This window comes from Lissotriton vulgaris, chromosome 7 (assembly GCF_964263255.1).
Source record: "Lissotriton vulgaris chromosome 7, aLisVul1.2, whole genome shotgun sequence".
In the NCBI taxonomy this organism is placed as follows: domain Eukaryota; kingdom Metazoa; phylum Chordata; class Amphibia; order Caudata; family Salamandridae; genus Lissotriton; species Lissotriton vulgaris.
The window spans coordinates 1,109,233,475-1,109,241,967 of NC_141695.1; positions in this window are offsets into that span (position 1 = coordinate 1,109,233,475).

The window sequence follows — 8,493 nt, forward strand, 5'->3', positions numbered from 1 at the left end:
GACTCTGCTGTTCTTACATGTGCGAATGGCGATGCTGCAAGATGGTAAATGCACCCTTTAGTTTCTTGATCATTTTCAGCAGGGTTGCTTTGACTCTGCTGTTCAGTCTACAAGCTGTGGCAATGTGGATATGGACCACTGAGTACTGCTAGGAGCAGTAACAGAGGGGGACTCTGTTAGGTTGTGTTCAATTCTCACTTTCACAATATGCTTGTCATATGTTTGCTTTGATCTTAGATGGGAAACATCCTTTACCATGCAACTTTTACCACGCAGTGCCATTACAACGCATGTTTTACAACGAAAACCATTACATCGCATTGCACTGGGGGGCGCTCTAGGATAGGGAATAGTTTTAATTTACTATCCCTCACCTTCCCTACTATCCACGGGGACTGGAGTTGGAATAATAAATTAAACTATTCACTATCCAGCACCCCCCAAAGCAATGCGTTGTAATGGCTTGCGTTGTAAAACTTGCGTTGTTACAGCATGCGTGGTAAAAGCATGCGTTGTAAGAACGTACATCCATCTTGGACATATGGTGCAGAGCAACTGATACAATGTACACTGAACTGTTTAATTGAAGTCTTTACGTGTACTGTATATATTTTGTATGTCATGTAATGACACAAAATCTTATATGACACTGGTTCAGTTTACCTGGCGGGTATTTACTACAAACAATTTTTGACTTCTTGCAACTTACCTCTTAAGAAATCCCACCAATAAAGGTCTGAAACATGCTGGCTGATCATTTAGTGCTTGCAAGAAAAAAAAAGAACTTGAAAGTCAATACGTTTTCTTGATTGTACTTTTACGATGTGAAATAATTGGTGTTCATTTAGATATCATGAGGAATTCATCCTCAAACAAATCATTTACAACTGTACTTCTTTTGGACCTGAGGATCTGGGGGTTCAGCTGTTTAAATCGTTTGTGCACCTAAGCCTCTGTATGTTTAGGGGTTTGGTTGTACTAATGATATACTTATATTGCTATATTAAAGGAGAAAATGGCAACTGACGTCTGCGAATTTCTTAGCCCCTCCTCCAATAGTTGCGCTATCTCACTAATATTGAACAGCTTTAAATACTAGGACCAGGTTCAAAGACTATCTGCACTTGCATCGTGATGGGTCTCAGAATCAACCCAATATTATTTACAAAGGAACCTCAACCTGTCAGCAAGGGGAACAAGTTGAAATCATGAACTCGAACAGACCCCCTTTTACAAGTTACTGCACTTGCTTTTAGGCTGCTTTCCCTCCCATAGCAATTTTTCAGTATTTACAGGTTTATCAAACAGTGAATGGACATATCTTCTGAAAACAATTCAACGCATGCTCCCCAATCTTGATCCTATTATCGCATGAATGTTGTGATCAAACATGGGATCCAGGCATGCACATTTGTATTTACAGAATTAATTGATCAAAATGACCAATTAAACTTGAGCAAACAGTAAGGTTGCAGCTTATTGGCCCAAATGTTGTAAATACTATAAGCGCGGGCCCCAACAACTGCCTAACCTGCCTTAGCTCTCAAAGAGTTTGTAATTTCAAAAGTAAACCAGACTGAGGGGTCCTGAAGTATATAGTAGCCGAGAAGCCTCTTGGTCCAACCTATAAAATCCAATGTGTATATTTTGGTAAGCGTCTGGTACTGGTTTCACTCATGTTTCTCTGTTAGGTTCTTGATTAGTCAAAAGAACTGTTTCTGCTGAAAATCCCTATGTACTGACTTGAATGCAGATGTGTTCAGCCAAAACTGGCCTCATCCTGACCTTTTCATCTACAGCACCCATGAGAAATGCTGAGTAATGTCTTGGCCATTGATATGGTGGCTTGGCATTGCATTTTTGGTTAATCAATGGTCTCCTAATACATATTTGTCCATGTATATGTTTTGCACATTGGTTTGTGTCTATGTTTGGTCCCATATATGGTGAGCTTGGGTTTATTTATGTTTATATACTCTAGTTCATGTCACAATAACGTTTTTGAAGGTATCGTAATTGAAACAATTTTAATTTGATAACAAAATAAAAAATAAAGGTCAAATGGGTTGGATCTTGGGATAGGGGTGATTTTTTTTTCTTTTTTTTATCTTATAGAGGGTGGACTCTTATAGAGGTCAGGCACCCCGGACGCGTGTCTCTGCCCTCTGCTGGTTCATTGCCATAAGAACATCCTTGATGTTGCTTCCTGAACGGATGGAGAATCCTGCTGAGCACACGACGAATGCTAAATCTCCTTGCATGGCCATCATCATTTTCATTTGTGGCAATGGTCGTTACTTCATTCTAGAAAAGCAGAAGAGCGGGATGTCAGTGTTAATTATCTACCTATTTAGTATCACAACTCATATTCACCTTATCAGGTCAAATGTGAAACAAGGGAAAGAATGCTGCTAGGTGGTAGAAGGGCAGCAATTAGATAACCACATACACAACCTTCCCCCTTTAGCAAAATAAACTCCTATCAATTGGAACCATCAAGGATATCGGTTAGTGGAGTGGTGTGGCTCACTGATTAGAGGCGGCAGACCCGGAAGCAGAAGACGGCCCGGGACCAGGGTTCAATTCCCGATGTGGCAGGGTCGTGAACCAGGGTCAGCGGACTCGATAATTCTTGCCTCGGTGCCAGGATCACACTCGGCAACTCTGGGCATTAGCTTGCCTCTTCTCCACAACGGCCCCCCACCAACACCGGGGATGCCTGGTGTCACCTTGGAGATAACCAGTAGGGACCATCTCAAAGGGAAAGCCAGGACGGGTTCCCCAGCGGTCTATAGCGCCAGGACGACTCCGGGTAGCAGTGAGCTTTACAAGACACACACTTTTACATTTACATTTACATGGGTTTTGCTGAGAAACATGCACAGGCCCATGCATGTCTCAACCAGAAGATGTTCATATGGCAATATTACAAAAACTATTACACACAAAAGAGAAGGGGAGAGGGTACGGACCTCACCTACTCCGAACCCCCTGTCAAATACTTGAACACACCAAAAGAAGTAGGGAGTGAAGATCGTGGTGTAGTGGTCAAGTGGTGTCATGTGCTGTGTGTCCTAATACTGCCCACACACACACAGGTGTGTGACATGCTTCATCATAGGGCTGCTTACAATACACCCCGGCGCCTGGGGTAGAGGAAGACAAACACAACATAAGAGGGAGATATGTTTTGGGTTTTGCTAAATTGGATGGGAAGGATTTCACACTTAGGAGTGCATATGCATCCAATGTAGAGCAAATATGATTTTTCCAATCACTCTCGACAAAATTGGTGGTCAAGATAAATACGCCTGTGATTTTAGGAGGGGATACAAACTGTGTGCTGGATGTTGTATTGGACCGTTTGTAACCAACACTGCTGAATGCACCCACTGCAAAAATGACACAGGCATTTGTACAACAGCCACAGAATTCGTGATTTGTAGATGGGTGGTAAAAGTGTCATCCTAAGGAAAAGGAGCACTCTTTTTATTCCAAACAACACGATCTCCATGTATGACTTGATAGCTTTATGTTGTCTATGGATGTTTCCCACATGATAAGGAACTCAGAGTACCTGGGGTTAACTAGGTCTGACCATAATCCGTTACTGATGCATCTCAAATTGGGGGCACCACCACAATGGATACCCAACTGAAGGCAACAGGGAATGATTTTGGATGATGTAATATTTCATGATGGACAGAGGGAGGTAATTTCCAATTATTTTAAAGATAACAGGGCACAGCATCTTTGCTATTACTTGAATGGGAATGGTGATATGGAGGAACTCAATAGGGGAAACCAGTAGGGGAAACCAAAGGGAGCTGCAAGATAATAGAGAAAGAATTAGAGGGGCTAGACATATCACTGAGAGAGGTAGATAACGTAATAACAGAATCATCATCGCAGCCATTATAATTGCCAAAAAGGGAGCATATGCAACACTCGTTGAGAGGTTGAGATGTTGAAGAGCACAAACTACACAGAATATCGCACTAGACCACATGGGGATGGGGACAAAGCGGCAAAGCTCTTGGCATGGCTTACAAAACCTACTCACTGCGATACTCCCATCATACAATTTGAGGTACAACCAGGAATATTCATTACTCACAGGCTGATATTACTGATGCATTATTGTAGCACGTTATATGGCCAACACATATATGCACCTAAGCCCATTATAGAGGAGAATCCCCATCAATTACCACTGAGGTAAGTTTCAGAAGACACTCCGGAGCAGTTGAAAGGCCCCATTATGGAACAAGAAATTAAGGCGGCCTTCCTGGAGGTAGCACTGGGGAAAATACCAGGAATTGATAGACTTCCCATATCGTTTTACCCTACTTACAACAGTGATGTACTAATACCACACTTGGAAAAATGTTATACCCCTGCAAATTAATTGAACATGTTAACTTTGACACTGCACTAGGCCCTAATACTGTTGTTGCCCATACCTGATGGAGACCCTCTGAGCATATAATTCTACAGACCCTCACAGATTTTAAACTCTGATTATAAGATTTTGGGTAAGGTGCTGGCCAATAGATTGCTGACCCTACTGACGAATTTGATCCACCCAGATCACTATGGATTTATTGTAGAGAGAAGTACATTGATAAATTATAGACACTTATTTTGTCTCCTTGAGGAGACTAATAGAGGGGACAGGGTCCAGGTCCTACTATTGTCGATTAAACTCGAGAAGGCATTTAATCCTCTGAGTTGGAAATTCCTTCAGTTAACTCTTGCTCGAATGTGCATTGGAGAATACCGGATAAGGTGTACTGAGGTTTCAACAGACACACAGTATGGACTTGGACTGGCAAGTTAATTTCTTCATCATATAAGATATGTAAGACTACAAGGCAGGGGTGCCCTCTATCCACCATGCTCTTTGTATTGGTTTGTGGAGCCATTTGCAGTGGGGCTTCATGAGGAGTTTGAGACTAAGGGATCCCAAAGATAGATGGAGTGCACTTCATATCATTAAATGCTGATGTATCTTAGAGATGGTGCCATGGAAATCCCAATAGCAGTTTCATTATTTGATGAGCTTGAGCAACTGGTTTGACTGCGCACTAATTGGGGTAAAATGTGTGTGTTTTCTGTATAGGCCCAGAGGTACTCGCACAGTGGAACACTGAGTGGAACTCCCACACCTTTAGATACATAGTAGAAAAAGTATTTCACACAGATGCAGATTTGATGGATGGAAACCTGGGAGCGGCACAGCGATCCATCAAAGACAACTTTGAATTTTGATCCTTATTGCTGCTATGGGTGATGGGAGGCATTGCATGGTCCAAGGTGACAATGTTGTCAAGGATGTTGCATTTGCTGTGTATCTGCCTATACAGAATTCTACCATGCTTGAAGGAGAGTGCACAAGCACTTTAGTATTGGTTAGCAGGGAATAAGTTTCCTTATGCCATCAAAAATGGGTTCAGCAACAGAAAACAACAAATTTGGCGAAACCCTGCAAAAAGGGCCGGGTTCAGTAGTGCTCATTTTCAAGTGGATGTACACACATGATGAAAATGGCATCATTCGTAGAGCAAAAAAGTTTATGACTTATGCAGACTGCACCACTACCCCATGAAGTTTGCTGACATGGATGGAAGCAGAGTGTAAATGACAGGCCAGTGATAGAACAGTGTGGAACCAAAGCCCCTTTACGAATCTAAAGTTATATTTTTGTATATATGGACGTATGTATTATTCAATTATGTTTTTTGCTAGAAGACCCTGACAGACATCTAAGAAGAGATTCTAGCAAGAATGAATTACAATGCAAATCTTTTATTTTTCTTCTTTTTTTATTGAGTTTGGAGTAAATTAACAAGCTGATGGTTCATCATCATGTGCATACATTTACAAAGCACAAAGGATTGGATTGTCACTTTACATCAAAATGTCATCTTCATAGTTTGAACACATGTAGCAGCTTAATAAGAGTAACATCACTTACATATGAACTATTAGTCATCAAGCGTGGTCAATACATGGGAAGCTAACGGGCCCCATATGTCACGTGGTCGGGCTGCACTTGGAAATTCCTCAGCATAGCAGGTAAGTTGGTCTCTATATTTGACCATATCACTCACCCAGCGTTGTTGGGTTGGTGCGGGCCTCCCGCCCCAATGAATGGAGACTCTTTGTTTCGCTAATAGTAGTGCTATAGCCACTAGTTTCCGATGGAGAACTTGTATCCGTGTGACATTCCCCAATAAAGACTTTTACATCGTGCAGTGAATTTGTTCCCCCACTATTTTTCTCAGGGTGTGCGTGACTTGTACCCAGAACTCATTAACCTTTGGACAGTTCCACTCTAAATATTAGAAATCAGCGTTTAGCGCATTACATCGAACACAGCAGGCAGACACACGCAGCCCGTATCTGTGAAGCTGAGCAGGCGTGTAGTACATCTGATGTAAATATTTAACGTGAATGATTCTAAGGTTCCATTTGCAGTTAATTGTCCCATTAGCCTGCAACATGACTTCCAGTCATCTATCGTTAATGGCTCTGTGAGAATAGCATTCCATTTTTCTAGTGGCCCTTCCACCCCAGCTGCTTCTTCCATTTGTGAAACGTGGTACAGCCGCGCGATAAGTCTAGCTATGGTTTGCGTTGTGTAAATTAATTGTAGAGCCCTTAATGTTTGTGGCTCTGCCGGAAAACAAGAGTATAATGCACCTATTGCTGCGTTTAATCTGGTATAGAGAAAGATCATCATCGCAGCGCCCTGTTCCTCCTCGACGATCGTAGGGATATCTACAAATTTCGCATCTATAAATAAATCTCCCATTGTGCACATTCTCGCGTCATGCAGGACCTTGACCTAACCAGTCATTACTGGTACTGCAAATTGGTGCAGAAGTGGCATAGCTGGAGCATATAACGGGAGTCTCTGTGCGCGTTTTCCATGCTCATTCCACACCCTTTATCAAATATTGTACTATTATTTACAGCCATTGCCTTAAGTGGTATGCAGTGAACTGCACCCGCCTCCACAGCTACATGTGGGGTGAAATTGGGAGCTTGTTGCCAATAATAGGCATATTGCGCCTGAGTACACAGATAGTATAACCTGAGACCTGGAACCATGAATCCACCCATATCATATGACATATGGGATTGTTAACTGTTCCCACTTCACTCTCGGCTTCTTCCCACCCGATGTTAACGTGATGAGTAGCGTGCGAAGTGTGGTGAAGAAGTGTTGTTTTAAGCAAATGGGGATATTCAAGAATAAATATAAACATTTTTGCAGTTCAATCATCTTGATCAGTGCTATTCTGTTGGCAATTGACAATGGCAAATGTATCCACCTAGCCACTGGTCCCTCAAGCAGCTTGATTGCCCTCCCGTAGTTGGTCTGTAAAACCTCCTGTGGATCTTTATAGATCCATATTTCAAGGTACTTTACTGGATCTGTGCACCATTCCAGTGGATACCCGATTTCCATGCACGGTGTACTGTGTGAGTGGGAGAATGATCGATTTGTCCCAGTTAACACCAAGCCCTGAATGCTATTCAAATTGGATATATTCTCGGATAAGTTGTTCGAGATATGTGTCAGGCTCACAAACGTATAAGACCATATCATCTGCGTGCATTGATACTGCAAAGGGCCGTTGGTAGAAGCGGAGTGCTGCCTCTGCATACCTTTGTGGCAAGATGCATGCCAATGGTTCCAGTATGACCGCGAACAGTAGTGGTGACAATGGGCATCATTGCCTTGTGTACGGAATGTATCAGATGCCTGTCCATTGATGTGCACTCACTCCACTGGATCTGTGTATAATAATTTTATCCAATTTGTATAAATGAAGGGCACCCCCATGCGATGGAGGACCGCAAACATATATTTCCTGGTGATGGAATCAAATGCCTTAGCAGCATCTAGTAGGACCACTACCGCAGGTAATGTAAGCTCTAGTATATGTAGTACTGTAAATAGCGTTCGCAAATTATGCGACGTAGAACGGGTTGGTGTAAACCCAGACTTGTCTGGAAGTACCATTGGGGGGAGGAGAAGGTGCAGTCTGGTGGCTAACACTTTTGCATTGGTGTTAATGAGTGATAGTGATCTATTTGATCTGCCTCAATTGGGCTCCTTTCCAGGCTTCAACAACACTATTATCAGTGCTTCGTGACCATAAAATACTGTTGGACTGTTTAAAACTGGAGAAATCCAAAAACATTGCTTGGCTGTCATATATCCGTAGGTGTTCTCTGGAATTAGGATGCCCTGAGATATTCACTGCCCCCATGGGACTGAAGAAATCTGACCTAGATTGGGTCAAGCTCAATTTCTCCAAATTGAAGACCCTGGAGAGAGAGGACCAGCAACTAATTAAGCCCACGGTTAGAGCTCATTACATGACCATTACTTGCTCTGATATTCAACCGTACCTTGCTACAGTGAATATCCCTTTGCATAGGTGGCTTTTAGTAAAATTCCGGTTCAACCAGATTTAT